Source organism: Anomaloglossus baeobatrachus, chromosome 4 (genome assembly GCF_048569485.1).
Source record: "Anomaloglossus baeobatrachus isolate aAnoBae1 chromosome 4, aAnoBae1.hap1, whole genome shotgun sequence".
NCBI lineage: Eukaryota > Metazoa > Chordata > Amphibia > Anura > Aromobatidae > Anomaloglossus > Anomaloglossus baeobatrachus.
Window position 1 is genome coordinate 548,105,312 of NC_134356.1, and position 16,751 is coordinate 548,122,062.

Genomic DNA, 16,751 nt, shown 5'->3' on the forward strand with positions numbered 1-16,751 from the left:
GCATTGTACTCCCTCCAAATCCCACACAGGCATCCCCCCAGCATTGTACTCCCTCCAAATCCCACACAGGCATCCCCCCAGCATTGTACTCCCTCCAAATCCCACACAGGCATCCCCCCAGCATTGTACTCCCCCCCAAATCCCACACAGGCATCCCCCCAGCATTGTACTCCCCCAAATCCCACACAGGCATCCCCCCAGCATTGTACACCCCCCAAATCCCACATAGGCATCCCCCCAGCATTGTACTCCCCCCAAATCCCACACAGGCATCCCCCCAGCATTGTACTCCCCCAAATCCCACACAGGCATCCCCCCAGCATTGTACTCCCCCCAAATCCCACACAGGCATCCCCCCAGCATTGTACACCCCCCAAATCCCACACAGGCATCCCCCCAGCATTGTACTTCCCCCAAATCCCACACAGGCATCCCCCCAGCAATGTACACCCACCAAATCCAACACAGGCATCCCCCCAGCATTGTACTTCCCCCAAATCCCACACAGGCATCCCCCCAGCAATGTACACCCACCAAATCCAACACAGGCATCCCCCCAGCATTGTACACCCCCCCAAATCCCACAAAGGCATCCCCTGCTGAGGGGCAGCATCGTATACCCCACTGGCAGACACAGACAGGAATGGGCACCTGTGCAGAGTATAAAATACACAATTCTATGTTTTTGAGGTACAAGTTGCCCCACTGATATGGCTATTCCTGGTATACCACAAAATCCCACCCAGGCATCCTCTCCCCCCCCAGCAGGGGTGGACATATTGGTGCAGCGGCACAGGGGCCCAAGAGGTAATGGGGCCATTTCTACTTCCAAAGCAGGTGCAAAAGTGAATTTTGATGCGTTATTGGACTGAATAGGGCCCATATACTGTTCTTGCACAGGGGCCCTTTCCTGTCTGTGTCCGCCAGTGCCCCCCAGCATTGTATACCAAACGGCCCCCCAGCATCGTGATGCAAAAGAACGAGTGCTAAAAATGGAGCCCCCGCCTCACAACACGCCCACCACGATGAATGGCGCGCTGCGGTCTGGAGGAAACGAGAACACGCCCACAGCACGTGACAGGAGTGACGTCATCACTAACAGGAGTCCATACATTGTAGCAGTGGTAGCGCGGTTCGGAGGGAACAGAAGTGCTGAGGAGACGGACGAGGCTGCAGCAAGATGGCGGGTGGAGAGAAGGGCAGTAAACACAGCCGGGGAGCCCCCAGTTCTCAGTGTCAGAGTGGGGGAGCCGGGGGTGAGGGCTCAGGAGGAGGCTGGGGGCGCACGGGGTAGCAGGACGGGGCTCCCTGGCTGTCTGTGAAGCAGAGGACGGCATCACAAAATGGCGCCGGAGAAGGAGGCAGCAGCCTTTGTTCGCAGCTCCGCACTGAATCCCGTGTGCACGGGCCGGGGGTGACGGCTGACCCTCCCCGGGGCCCGGGCTGAGCTGTGCGGGGGCCCCGGCTCCTGTGTGGCCCGCAGCACCGTGTGACAGATCCTCCCTGTAATGGCGGCCAGAGATGTGAGTATGGCGGCGGCTTCTTCTTCCTCTTTGTCCTTGGGTGGGGACGAGAAAAATAAGCAAACGTCCTTGGAGGCCGCCTGTCACGTTGTATGTGGCCCCGGGGCCCCGCTACGAGCCGTGCTCCGCGCTGTGAGCGGCTCCGGACTCCAGCAGCCGCACATTATATCGCTATAGCCACATTTTGGGCATTTTGTGTGTTTTGTGCAGTGGCGCAGCAGCTGCCCGGGGTGTGTGGCTCCCGGCCCCGCAGCCATCCCCGCGCCCCTGCCTTCATCACTGCCTCTGCCAGTATACACATAGGACGAGCCCCGTGCCCTCCGTGTACCTGCCCTGCACGGAGGACTGTGCCGGCTGTGAGCCTGTACGATCCGGGGCGATGGCTGCCCCGACTATGCCTGCACTCCCCGCATTATAGAAGACCTGCACCCCATTATAAGACCTGGTGTCCCTGCTGGGGCGGCCGGTGTCATCAGTCCCTGGTGGATGGGGCATTTACTGCTTTTATTTTATGGGATTTCTTCTATAAACACAGATCCAGACCCCGTTCTGTATTGTCTCCATCTATATATTGTCAGTGATTGTGGTGGTGTTATATGTTGTCAGTGATTGTGGTGAGATGTCTCGTTTCTTCTATATTTGTTGTTATACATTGGGATGGACACCTTATATTCCATATATTGTACTGACTCCCTCCCCAGCCCCTATACTAGATCCTCGGACAGCGCAATACATGTGTTTATATCCTATTTTTCTGTTTTCAGGTGGCTGCAGGTTTTCGGCACTGGTCTGTAGAAGTGAGTATGGTTTATTCTTACTACACCTTTGTTTCTTCATTCCTTGGAATAATGTTTGAGCATTGCAGCTTTATATTAACAATGACTTCTTTATTTACAGGTAGCAAAAAATACTGTAAGATGGACTGGATCTGCCTGTGACCAGGTGTGTCTTATTCTACATATGATGGATTATATCTTCTATTAAATTATATATAATTTTTTTTTTTAGTTTTTAGAAAAAGTAATCTATTTTAGACCTTTTACTTTCTCAGTAAGAATTTAGCAACTAGTGGTCAAAATAATTCTATGTAGAAGTCGTCTTGTTCTCATAGTGGGATCTTTCCAAATCCCCGGGATATTAGGTATACATTGCATTCAGTTTTTTTTTTTTATTTTTAGTAAATATATATTTGCGCAGCTTAAATTAATCTGTACAAATATAATTTCTTCCGTTGGAGGTTATATGGATCTATTTCTCCTGGTAATTCCCTTTGTGCCTTTCTGCACCTTATTTACTATTGTTGGGGTTTCACTTAAACGTACAATTTTGTACATTTATTTTAATTCCGAAGCAACTGTGAACAATTCTTTATACATATTGAAACAAAAATGCCTTTATTTGGCTTACATATACCGTACATTAAGCTAAATGGCGTTCTAACACATTTCCATTTATAATAATAAATAATAATTTCCAGGTTATTTTTCAAACTAGTGACATAATGGGTTACACTAATCTACACCATATACTGTATGGTCCCTCAGGTTGTGTAATGCCCCCCACACGCCCAGTTTAGTGTCTTTTTAACATCTTTAGGCCAATTCAGATCTGTGCCTATAGGAGTTTACTATTGTTTTCATCTTTGTTTCACAGTATCACGATCAGTATATAACCTCCAAATATTTTCTATATGCTATAATATTTTAAGTCTAAATTCACTGTAAATTTTAATTGGAGTGAAAATAAAATATAACTTTATCACATTAATTGTTGGTGTCCTAAAGTAAACATCGCTAGTCACTAAATATAACTGGAACATCTAAAGTGAGAGATTGCAAAAATATATTAATTTTTTTTAAATCTCTCACTTTAGATGTTCCAATTATATTTGCATTCTGTTTCTACAGTTCTAAAATACATTTTAAATGGTCAATGCCTAAGCTATGAACTTTGGGACCTGTTGTATGTGGTGAATTTGGTACTGACATTAACCCATTAACAGTGCCTAAATATTTATTTATTTTACATGTCATCAAATATAACTATTTCTGGACGGACCAATGTTTCCTTATAGTCAGTCAAAAGGATCATATGCCGAAGGCCTTTTCTGAAAGATAGCCCGTTGCCCCTTGCATAAGGCCACTAGTTGGCAGTGTTTCTCATGAAGCCGATATGAATGTCGATCATGTGACCAGAAGGCAACCATTTCCCACGAGGCCATTTTATACCCTTATAACTAGCGTCTTCCTCCTGAGACCATAGAGGAAAGTCCCTCACACACACAGCGATCCCAGGAATAAACAGTTACTACATTAATGTAAATGTAGACATGATTTTATTACTGCACATACAATGTAGATCTCTACGTTGTATCGGCCAAATGACAGATCCCTACTCGGCATGAGCAGGATGCTGCGGAGCATGTGTCCATCACCTACTCTCCAGCCACAGGGGAGGCCATATCGGACACTACAGATGAAAGTAGTCTATTCCCAAACCCTTTATAGAATTTTTCCACATGGTTCACTGAATTTAGATCAGCACTTTTATTGAGAACTGCTTTAAGTGAATCTACGGTTACTGCAGTTTTCAGGCTCTCTATAGAAGAGCTAAGTTTACAGTATCTCAGACATTATGAAAAAGTGAAATCTGGAATTTGTCAGTCTGCTCTGGTGAATGTTGTTGTTGGTGCAGTTAAACATTAAACCTTTTTTTTTTTTTTTGTATAAGATGGCTCTTCTATAAATAAGTAGCCATAGTGGAAGAGCACGATAGTTAAACACCTGATACAGAGGTCAATGTCCGACCACATCTCCTGCGTGGCTGCCTCCAGCTGTGACCTGGGCATACCCCTGAGCCGTCCAGGTGGGAGGAGATTGTGTTTTTTTTTTTTTGAAGCCCACAGATGAGTTGCGGCCTTCATGTTTCCCCTGCTATTGCTCAGCGCTAGCGGTGACTAAGAGCCAGGACACCAGTGTACCAGGAGGAGGTGCGGGGAGTGGTAGTCCGAGATGAGGTATCTGGAGCGGTGTTTGCAGCCTGGGATTAGTAGTACAGTGCCGGGCTGCTGATCACTGCTCCTTGCCACTGCCATGTTTAGAGCAAAGCGGGGTAATCATCACACTCTGCTCTGAACACACTCAGGTCACTGTCAGGCTATGTGCGCACGTGTGCGCTCTGCACCGCACCGAAAAGGTGCGCTTCAGAGCGCAGCTGAAAAGCTGTGTTCTGAAGTGCATGGTGCCGGCGAGAACGTGCGCTCTGCCTGCAGCTCCTGCCATAGACAGAGCAGGGGCTGCGGGCAAAGCGCACGGAAGAAGTGACATGTCACTTAGAACGCAGCGATTCGGGCAGCAGCCGAAGCGCTGCGTTCTAATATGCCACGTGCGCATGACCCCTGCACAATCTCCATAGATTGTGCAGGGGACGCAGGACGCATGTGTAACTGCATGAATTACGCACACGTGCGCACATAGCCTTACTGTGAGACTTATACTGAAATAACAAACCATGTGATGTCCATCATGTGTCATACGCCCCACAGACGTGTATTTAATGCCCATCATCTCTGATGTCACACATTATACCTCTGCCCCCATAGAAGTGTATGGAGCCGGTCACACATTACATTAAATACTGTGTATCTAATCCCATCGTATGTGATACACTCCACTGAACGCTATATTTAATCCCGGCCTGTGTTACACTCCTCGAATCTAACCCCACCGCATGATATGGTGTGCAGCACCAATTAACAGAATCAAGGCTGTCAGCCTGTTTCAGGGACACTGTGCACGCCTCGGTATCACATTGTAATCGCCAATAATGTGTCTGCATTGTGATCCTAAACCATGCTTTATCTTATAGCAGACTCCAGAAGGGGAGGGGCAGAGACCTCACACACGAACAGACCCCGCCCACCTTTACTGCAGCCGTAATGTGAACTAGCAGTAACTAGGTTTTCATGGCAAATTTCAACAGCTGCTCCCCCTAGTGTTTAAAATAGAAAATATCAACTTTTAAAATTTTTCATACTCTATTAAAAATATTTAAAAACAGGAAACATTAATGCTTTACACTTTTCATTTGCCAGAAAAAAATATTTATATATAATTTTTTTGGCAGATTACCTGGCCAAATTCATCCCTCTGTGATACTTGGAGTTAGGCTTTTTTGTTTTCACGTAGTTTGTAAACAATACTTTGTGCTCATCTGACAAATCGAAAACCTATTCCGCTCTCCCTCCTAGCGCTAACTATAAACTGTCCCTTTCTCAGCATTTGTGGTCTTTTCACTAGTTGTTCGGTCATCTACACTGAATATCGTTGCCCTGTTCTAGTACTCTGAATTTCTAACTTTTTTTTTTTTTCCCTCCCCCAATCAGACAAACATGGATCTCTGTATTTCGGTGAGTTTCATTTTCTTGTCTATAGTTTTAAAAGATGCGGTCTATGTTGTGTTTTTGAGCTGTGACTTTTTTTTATTTCAATACGTTGAATAATGGGGCAGATCTGAAGAACAACTCCTCGCAAGATATTATTTGTACATACTTTCCGTTCCGTATAAATGTTGCTGTACAGCTTCTACAATGTAGCAGGTGGTGGCGAACCTGTTACCTCACGACATTTAAAGGGAATCTGTCAGCAGGTTTTTGCTATGTAAGCTAAAGACAGCATGCTGGAAGGGTGAACACAGAATTCAGGACTCCCTGTCATGGTCCGATCTATTTATTTCCTGCTGTTTAAGCAGCAGGACCCTTATTATTGCTTGGACTATGGCAGTCTGACCTGCACCCTCCGACACCTCACTGTCTGTACAATCTGTATAGAGAGCCTGGTGTGGACGTGACCGCTCTCTCAGCTCTCCTACGTGGCTAAATCTAAAGATTCTCAATCCAAATGGCTGCACCCAGTAATCTAAGTGATACATTGTTGGATTCAGGATCTCTTTGCCTACATCATGCTGCTCTCAAATGAAGTAGCAAAAATGTGCTGACCGATTTTCCGTTTAGGCAGCAATTGTCATATTGTACTGTATTTTATGTTTCTGCCTACTGGTGTGCTGATTAGCAGGTTCAGTCTTGTGACCACAAGGCTCTATCTGGATGAGACTCATTGTCATTGGTAATTAAGACCAAAAAAACAAACAAGGATTTGTGTTCATCCCCCTCAACTATCATTACAATGGGGGTCCACTAAGTAATACGATATGCCTGGAGTTGTTCTTGGACCATATGCCTCCATGATCTAGGATTTCTGTATGTTAAACTGTTAATGACATGGTTTTTAGCATTGAAATATCCTCTAGTGTAGCAGCAGGAAGGGCTGCCTTGTTTTCAGGGCTTTCATTTCACTAAATCATGTTTGAGGGGGATTTGACCAAATTGAAATGAGAACTGGAGTCATTGCACACAGCAAATGGCTGCTTTAACATGTACAAAGACCACTGTATGTTAAACTTTGCTTAAAGGGAATCTTGTCTGCAGGTTTTTTTTTTTTCTACCTCATCTGAGAGCAGCATAATATTGGCCGAGACCCCTGATCCAATGATGTCTCATTTATTTTATTGGGTGCAGCCATTCTCATGGTTTTTAGATAGAACACGTAGCAGATCTGAGAACTCTGCTCCCGCCCACACCAGGGTCTGTATGTACAATGTCTATAGACAGTAAGCTGCTAATCACAGCAGGTTGTGTTCCTGTCTGCCAGGCATGCACTGCTCTAGCTGCTGTAGTCCAAGCAATGATAATCTCCTGGTGCTAAAACAATCATTGCAGGTAGCCTGATAATATACTCATTGCTGAAATCTGTAAACCCCCCTACAGCATGCTGTTCTCAGATTACATAAACACCTGCTGACAGATTCCCTTTAATAGGAGTGTTCTGTCACTAACCACAAGCTCCATGAGAACTGGACCATGTTGGTAGCTGCCAGTATGCAGTTTACAATCTGTTTGTTGTGTATCACAAGGCACTAAACCGGATTGTGAACAGCAAAGTGGCAAGGCAATTGCCTATTTACCCTTCTGCTTTTGTTTTTCCCTTACATGGGGAAAGAGCAGAGATACTTATCCTTAAGACTGCTTATGTAGGGCCAGCATATTCTGCAGTCTTACAATCTGTCCTCAGAAGGGCTTATAAGGTCTATTGCATACAGAATTGGGCCACGTGTCCTACTGTACATGGGTTCTGGACTGCCTTATATTTTGCTAATAATTGGTGACTTTTTTTAACGTAATGTTGAGCTGGAATCACATCCAGTTAAACAGTCATAGTGAATTGCTACTGACAGCTCTTACACTATGTGAGGGGTGCGCTCCAGACTGCTCACAGCTGCTTAGCTTTATGCTGTGACGGACCTGTGTATGAGTGATAGACATAGTGATGTCTGACATACTGATAACTTAGAGATTACTGCCAATGTGCCCGACCAGACATTCACCAAGCAGATGTGACCTATGTCTTACAAGATCAACTGTTGTGGCGACTCAAATTTCTATGTAAAGTCTTCAAAGAACTGGAGATTCTTCCATGTGGCAGTGATTTATGCAGATGTTATCTTAGAAATGAGTGGCAGTTTCTGTGGCCTCTCATGTTGTAGTATCTCTTCTGAGTTTAAAAGCAACGGGGTGGAAAATGATCCTATGAGCTCCTCGTTCTCGTGTTATCTCAACCTGCCTCATATTGCACTTACATCGGAGCATTATACTGTTCTGCAAGTCACAGAAGTCAGGTTCTTTCCTCCATTCCTAAGGGGTATTGCCATCTCCATGCTCCAATCCCAGTATGTAGTAGGTGTAACCATGTAATATTGGCAAATGACCTCCAATAAGAAATTTATAGTTCTCTTGATATTTGTCCCTTACCCAATGTGCAGGGCATTGCAGAACCTTAGGTGTCCATAGTTAGTGCGAGCAACTAACTGACTATATGCGTAGTCGTAACTATGGATAACTAAAGTCCTGTAATGCCCTGAACATGAGGTAAGTGAATCAGAACAACTATACTACATTTCTAGTTGGAGGTATTTGCTAATATTATTATTACACCTACATATTAGGATAGGATCCTGGCTATGACAATAACCCTTTTAAATGGAACCAACCAGCAGGGTTTTTCACACGGACTAAACTAGGTTGCTGATTCAGATTATTCCTTTAGTTTAGAGAATCAATGCTTGCGTGCTGAAAAATCCTTTATCAATGCTTCAGAAATAATAATAATAATAATAATAAATTCACTTAATAGCGCTATATAATTCCACAGCGCTGTCCCCATTGGGGCTCACAATCTAAATTCCCTATCAATATGTTTTTGGAGTGTGGGAGGAAACCTGAAAGCCCGGAGGAAACCCACGCAAACACTGGGAGAACATACAAACTCCTTGCAGATGTTGTCCTTAGTGGGACTAGAACGCAGGACCTCAGCGCTGCAAGCCTGCAGTGCTAACCACTGAGCCACCGTGATATGAGATTGTAGCTGTGGCTTGAGCATCGGGGTGGGATTTTGTGGGCCATGTCCTCAGGAATGCTGTCTCCTTCGTTTTTAATTTTCGCGCCACCATTGTCAGTATGTCAGTATATGCATTGCTAGTGTGACAATGTCCTAAATAAAATGGTGCCGTAATCAGGTCATACTTCTCCCATCAGCGCATACGTTGCCGCTCATGGTGATCTCCGCAGTGCCCCCATAGTGCCGGAAATTGCAGCACACGCATGTGCTGATTCTGGTGCTGTTTTTATAAAAGAAAACTTTTCGCTAGCAATGTGCATGCGCCACTAACATTGCCGATAACAGTCGTGGTGCAAAATTTTATTTAAAGAGATGGCAAGCCAGGAGGAATAATCATTCCGGACGACCCGACCCACAGAGTCCTGCCCCAATACTCTTGCCACTGCACTAATATAATTTATGAAGCTTTGATACAGGATATTTCAGCAATCGAGTATTGAATTTATAAATTAAAGGTATGATTTGAATTTGCATCCTAACACTAGTATGGCACTGCCTGTACTTTATGTGAAAAAAATGTTGGAAAAATTTCCTTTAAAAAGGAAAAAAAAACCTTTTTGCTACCCCATCTGATAGCAACAAAATGTAGACAGAGACCCTGATTCCAGTGATGTCACTTACTGAGCTGTTTGCTGTCATTTTGATAAAATCTCGTTTTCTCTGCTGCTGTTCTAGTAGTTGTATAGAGCTCTTGAATATGCTGGACTACCAGGCAGCAAGCGAAGTAGTCCTCTAATGACATCACTAATTAGTAGGTTATGAAAAGTACACTAAGCAGCCCAGTAAGTGAAACACTGTTGGAATCGGGATCTCTGCAGTTATATTATGCTGCTCTCAGATTAGGTGATAAAATCTGGTGACAGATTCCCTTTAATATTATTGTCCTGTAGAAAGATGTATACCAGACTTTACCTATGCTATTTACCTTACACCCTCTGCCTCAAACCTTCAATGGCTGCACAGAGTACAGCAGACTAAGTGCACATCCACAAAAAGTTAATAGATCTCCTTCAATCTGTGATCGCTTGCTTCATGTGAAACCCTTTCTCTCTGGGTTGTGGAATAGGTGCTTTTCTGGATGTGCCTTGGTTTCTATTACATTGTTGCAATTTAAGAAACCAAACTTGTGTGTGCACGTTTTGGTAGTGCCTTCTATAGTTGGGGCACACACAGGAGATTTGTCATTGCCATTTTTGTTTTAGATCATCTTAATACATAGTTTATCACTAGTTCATACTGTTTGCTAAATTGCAAGAAAAAGAAAAAAATCCAGCACTCGTGTCCAGGAAATGTAATAAAATTTACTTCTTTTATTTATTCAATTTTCATTTTACTATGAAAATTTAATAAATAAAAGTAAATTTTATTACATTTCCTGGACACGAGTGCTGGTTTTTTTTTTTTCTTGGAGTTTCTTGGCCGGGCCGGCCTTCCCGTGCACCTGTCCTTCATTGGAGTCTCCATGTGATCTGGGTGAGCTGATTCTACCTTTCTGTTTCTCTGTTTGCTAAATTGGTCTACTTTTAAGACTAGTATAAGTTTACATCACCTATCAGTTGGCTTACCTTGTGCCAGAAAGACCAGAGTTGTATTGTTTTGTGCAGTTTGATATACGCAGAGACTGCAGCCATCTGAGCTCCTGTGGCTTTCTAATGGTGCATGAAATCAATTGCTTATTATTGGCCACAAGGTCTTTCAGGTGTTTAAAATTTGAAGCCGCCCTGTGTTCACGGCCGCCCTGTGTTCACGCCTTTTAGTTCTTTGGCAAGATGTTTTCAGAACCTGCCTGAAATTATAAGGGTCTTGGTTTATTTAACAAAAAACATAACTGAGCAACATGATTTGTAGTGCGGCAGTCATAGGACAATATTCACCATATTGCCACTATGTAGTTGGCATTAAACTTGCCATGAATATTAGAAAAGTGGTCCAGAATCAGTCACTTCAGTGTGAATGAGGTCTTTGAGGCCTCCATGATGTCTTTTATTTGCTGACTGTTCATAGGAAGGGAGGTGGGTGCAAGTCAGTGGGATCTCCTCCTCTTCAGGTGTGTGCCCCTTCAGGGTACTTGATGATTGGCATCGCCAGTAATGTTCTTGGCAGTGCTGCTTTTGAGAATTTCCTCCCTGATATTCCCCCTCAGATGGATACCTGGTTCTTTTTTCTGTAGTAGTACTTTAGACATAGGTTTAACTGGTAATATATGCATTTTATTAAGTCTTTGCCTAATAAACTGTGTGTTCTGCATTGAGATTTTTCCTTTGTATAGCACAAACAGTGCAATTTTGTTAATGCAATCTCCTGTATAAGGCCATTAACTTGACTAGCGGTCAGCATCTCGCAGCGTTACTTCTGTAAATGACGGGCTGAGCCCCCTTTTCTACCTTGCTAATGATGTATGCAGCTGGCTGATGAATGTCTTGGGCACCTCCTTCATTGAGCACAGCTTTGTGCTTATTTTCTGATTTAAGGCTCAATAATGCAGTTACCATGTCTTCTGGGTCTAAAATACTTGCATTTACATCTTGTTTTACCACTTGTTTGGTTCTTTGGGACACATTGAATCTTATTCCAATACACAAATATTGTTGCATTAAACTCAGGATTTTGTACTAATGACCTTTTATGGGGAGAGTGCATTTTTAATGGAACTTGATTACACGGCCGCCTCACTAGCAGTGGATTGGTGCCACGTGTATTCATGTGCCAACACTGGGTTGTGTGAATGTTCTATTTTGTACTACATCACTACGATAGGTGGGTGATTGAGCCAACCTTCTGTGCAGACGTCCTGTCAGGTGATCTTACGCAGAGCCTCCACCAGAGCGTATACATGCGTGGGGGGGTCACATGACAGGAAGTGCTATTGTGCCAGTCCTTCAGCAAGCCAAATATTTACGTTGTTTCAGCAGGAGAACAAAACAAGGTGCTAATAGGCACTGTCCTGTCCAAAAGGACATCTCAAGAATCCAAACGTAATATTTTTCTACATTTTCTCTGTCATTAGAATTCTTGTTAGATATTTGTGCGTTACTTTGAGAGCAAATCCTATTACGTAGTCTAATATTTATTTCCAGGCCTCATGCACTCCTGTAGAAAGAATTACTGTGATCCTATAGCGGCTAATTTAACTGGATTAGATACACTTAAAGGGGGGTTGTGCAAGGTTATAGAAACATGGCTGACCTTCTCCAGAAGTGGCGCCCCACTATATATATATATTAAAGGGAATCTGTCACCACTTTGACCTTTTTAGGCCCTGTGCGCACTAGAAAATGGAATTTTCTTAAGAAAATTCGGGACCCTCTGAAAGATTCCTGCACCTGCGGTAAAAAAAAAACTGCACCAAAATCCACATGTGGATTTGCCGTGGTTTTTCCGCAGGTTGGTCCCTGCGGGTTTTTACCATTATCTATGGCAATAACCGCAGGTACTTGCGGAAATTAAGTGACATGCACATTGATTACGCAGTGGAAATTCCGCAGCAAAATCCACAGGGACAAAAAAGTGTGCGCACAGCATTTTTTTTTAATCCAATAGATTTTGCTGGAAAAGGACTGCAGAAGTGTTAAACATTTTCTGCAACATTCCTTCAACGAATTCCGTGTGTAAATCTGCAGCGTGTGCACAGGGCCTTACACTGTCAATATTTACATACAGGTTATAGAATGCTGACAATAGTCTTACCTTTCTCTCATATCAGATGCCTTGTGGAAAAATCCTCTTTTATCCCTTTATGTAAATGAATTCTTCCAGGCTACAGGGTGGCTGCTGCCTCGAAGATAACTCCGCCTCCAGAGATTATTTTAAATAAAAGGGGCGTTACCAGTGTGAGACAAGTAACTGACACAGAACAGGAGAAATGAGTTTTGACTTCCAGACACGTTATTTTTGCAGCTCCCTGAGCTCTGCTGCAGTGCTGCACCCCTGTCTGCCTGCAATCTGGAGGCTGAAGCTGTGGCACCTGCAGATGTCGGTTATAATCACACACAGCTCTGCAGAGAGCCGCCATCACACTGGTACCGCCCCTTTATTTAAAATGTCTGGAGGCGGAGTTAACTTCCAGGCAGCATCCACCCTGTAGCCTGGAAGAGCTCAGTTACATAAAGGGATAAAATATATTTCCACAACAAGGTTTCTGATATCAGACATAAAGGTATGGCTTTATTCAGCATTCTATAACCTGTATGCCCATATTAATAGTTTAAAAAGGTGAAAGTGGTGACAGATTCCCTTAAGTGCTCCTAGAATATTGGAGGTGGGTTTTGTTTTTTTTTATAGTTTGGATCTGTTTGTAAGGGGGGGGGGGGGTCTGTTCAAAATGAAGAAAAAAAACCCCCAAAAACCTATATATATAACATTAAAAAATTCTCATAGTGCTGCTGTTGTTCATGGGCTTTGTCTGGTATTGCAGCTCTGCATAATTCATACTTTTTGATGGGTTATGTTTGAGCGATGTTTTTTTTGCTCACTTATATTCCATGGCACCTGACAGACGTGATTCCCCCCCCCCCCCCATTAGGGCTCACAATCTAAATTCCCTACCATTATGTCTTAGGAGTATGGGAGGAAACGCACACAAACTGGAAGAATATACAATAAATTATTTTCTAATTTCTGTAGGAAAGAATTGCACTAGTGGGCTTTAGGTTTGGCTATACCATATATGACTGAGCTTTGGTATTGTACTCTATGGTATTGTAGTCATTTTTAATACAATATTCAGAAGCGTTAAAGAAATAATTTTTCTACTGACCAGTCATACAGCCTGGGGAGAACGCATTTCGGCTAAAGATGATAAATGTCTGCACGTTAGACCCAAAAAATGACTAATTGCCTGTTTGTGTTTATTTGCCACTCTTTGGGACTCTAAATCCAAGATGGAAGTAGGTAGATGAATTACTAGATACTTTAAGATTTTTTTTTTATTTTTTTTGATGACTTCTTTAACAGGGAGAAATTAAAACTTTTTCCAAAAGGATAGGAACTATTGGGTAGAGTATCTTGGCTGTCTGACTCCTCATGGTCGAAGTGCTACTTGGCTTCTGTCTTCGTATCCCCAACAGGTCTGTGGTGTGACCCTATCCCATATGGGGTACATGTGGAATAATTATTTGTGCACTTAGGGATTATATTCCCAATGCTATCCCTAGGAAATGCTAGACAAGTGGAATTGAGAAGCGCTAGTCTTACAGATTTTCCCATCCTAATGAATTTATAGCTTAGAATATGTTGACTCCTGTATTGAGGACTTTACCCAATTTTGATCTGAATTCCTTTGTGGCTGGAAAAATTAAATGTTCAATAGGGGCTGGACAGTGACCAAATACTCAATATTCCTCAGTTTTTTTTTTTTTTTTTAATTTTTATTAAAAAAAATATTTGAGGACTCAATGGCTGCTGTAAAATGCTAGACTGCACCCTTGATATCCACCATACGTATGATGTCTAGTTCCTGAGACTCCATGGGATGGCAACACTAACTGTCCTGCATGAGTGGGTGCAGAGAGTCCAGACCTAGCTCTGTGTATGCGCTTATCTGGGATCTGGCCACTTGCTGAGCAGCTCCACTCTGGAGGGTCGGGTAATGGACCCCTGATCTGCACATGGGAGGAGGGGAAGATATTTAAATAAATAAATCCTGAGTTAATGCTACTTTATTTATTTGTTACATTTGTAAAGGGCTGCTGTCATTGGTGCGCTCAGCTTTACATTAGGGAAACTTCTGAATGTGGTGGAATTCTAACTGGAGATTGTGATTCCCTCCCCCAGTGGTCCCAGTTATGACAGATTTTTCAGTAGCAGAAATTTTTGAAGTAAAATCTGCAGATTGGGCATTTATGCTTAAAGCGTTGCTCTGGGGCTGAGGACATGGCACTGGTAGGTGTGCATGGTTGGCACATGTCCTATTCATTATTGTTGGCGGGATGTAATCAGCAAAGCTCACCCCATGATGCTGACGTGGTGGCTCTGGAGCAACCCTTTAATACTGCAATACTAGCTGCTTATGTAGTGCATGGTTTTATACTGTTTCCGCTGTATATGTCACCAGAATGGGTAAAACATTCTTTTGTAAGATTCCTTGTGGAATAAATCCCTGTGCATTTTATACTTGATGGCTGAACCAATAAGTGGCTGCTGTTCTTAGGCCTGCTCCATCACCAGTCATCAGCCCGGCTGCATGGCTTACTGCCGGTGGATGTACCTTACAGTATCAGGCTTTCATCCATTCCTAGCCTGCTATGCTACCTTAGTTTTATTTGTGACTGTAGGTGAATTTTTAGGTTTAGTTTTCCAGTAACATTTTTTTTATTAATGCTTGAAGGTTTTGATTTTCTAAATTGCCAGATTTTACTTCTTGGCTGTAAATATTAAGGCTGCTATTGAGGGTTATTTGTCGGGTTGTGTCCTCCCCAGTAGGTAGCATCTCTGGAACAGCAGTGTACTAAACCCTCTGGCCATAGGAAAATGGGGACCATGATTTATTCCGTTTCTGAAGTGTCCATATACAATGGCCCATGAGCTGTCTTCACTGCCTGTGATCTAAACTTGTGTTCATCTGGAAGTTCAGAGGTGTAATGCGGCCGCTGTTCCTACCAGTCATCATTTATAAAAGGATGTCTTGGCCCCACCTTCCTCGGGCCTTGTTATATAGATACACTGCTGGTCAGAGCTTCATGGAAGTATTAAAGGGGTTGTTAGGTGCTGCTCCCGCATCAGGAGGGGAGTGTTGTCCCCACGTACCTGCCAGGTGCCACTGAAATACCCAATTGTAGGGTGCGGAGAGGCTTAAAGTGCAGCTCAAACAAATGTATAAAACTGTCCTGTGAGTGACTTGTCCAAGGTAATACCCACATGCCAATGGCCTTTTCTCTTTTTGATTTTCCAAAGACCTCCAAATCCATGTGCAGTTGAGTGGAGTCTACTGAGAAGCTATGGACGCTTGCACTTGTTACCTGCTTGGGCCTAAATGGATTCAGTGAACTTCAGGCAAAGTGAACTTCCCTGCCGACGTATCAAGCCCCGGAGACCTGGGCCAGCACTGCCGCCCATCACCGGCCAGCACTGCCGCCCATCACCTCATCCTGGCCCATCACCTCATCCTGGGCCAGCACTGCCGCCCATCACCTCATGTTGTCAATATTTGCTTGCTCTTTGATTTCTTATTGCTGACTGTTCAATAAAGAGAAACTTATTTCACCATAGCAGTCTGGTCTCATTCTTGGTGTTGTGTGTCTGGGGGCTGGTGTTGGATGCTATTTTGGTGTTGGTCTTCAGTGGTTCAATCTTGATTTCATGGTACAATGTTTTACTTGGTGTGCCAATTGGTAAGGTATGTGGAGCAACTGGTAAGAGATGGGCACAAAGCATCTCATGGGTGTAGACAAAGGGCAGCCCATACAGTATGGAGTGCCAAAGACCTCAGGAGCAAGAAGAACCTGGAGACCATGTCAGAGTGGGGATTGTCTACCACCAACTTCAGTAACAACCCATACTATTGGCACAGTGGTAAAATGAACCTGGAGTGCCCCCTGTTGGCAGCACTATACAAGACTTGCCCCATCCATTCCTGAGCTCTACTGTGGTCTTCATGGGTTGGTGGCCACCTCAGGATGCCCAGGGCCTCCTCACAGATTGGGTTGGGATGCCATGTTCCTCTGGTAGATGGGCACTGTTCAGACAGTGTGGCTCAGTAGTATGGCGTGGTGTTGGCTAA

General features: G+C 43.7%; 1 long non-coding RNA gene across 1 annotated transcript; it reads left to right on the forward strand.

Moving 5' to 3' along the window:
* The first annotated feature begins 1,102 nt into the window (after window positions 1–1,102).
* Window positions 1,103–16,234, forward strand: LOC142304013 (uncharacterized). The gene is made up of 5 exons (XR_012753066.1): window positions 1,103–1,523; window positions 2,288–2,320; window positions 2,421–2,465; window positions 5,908–5,931; window positions 15,926–16,234. It is a non-coding gene; the product is annotated as an uncharacterized LOC142304013 (long non-coding RNA).
* Window positions 16,235–16,751: the final 517 nt, after the last annotated feature.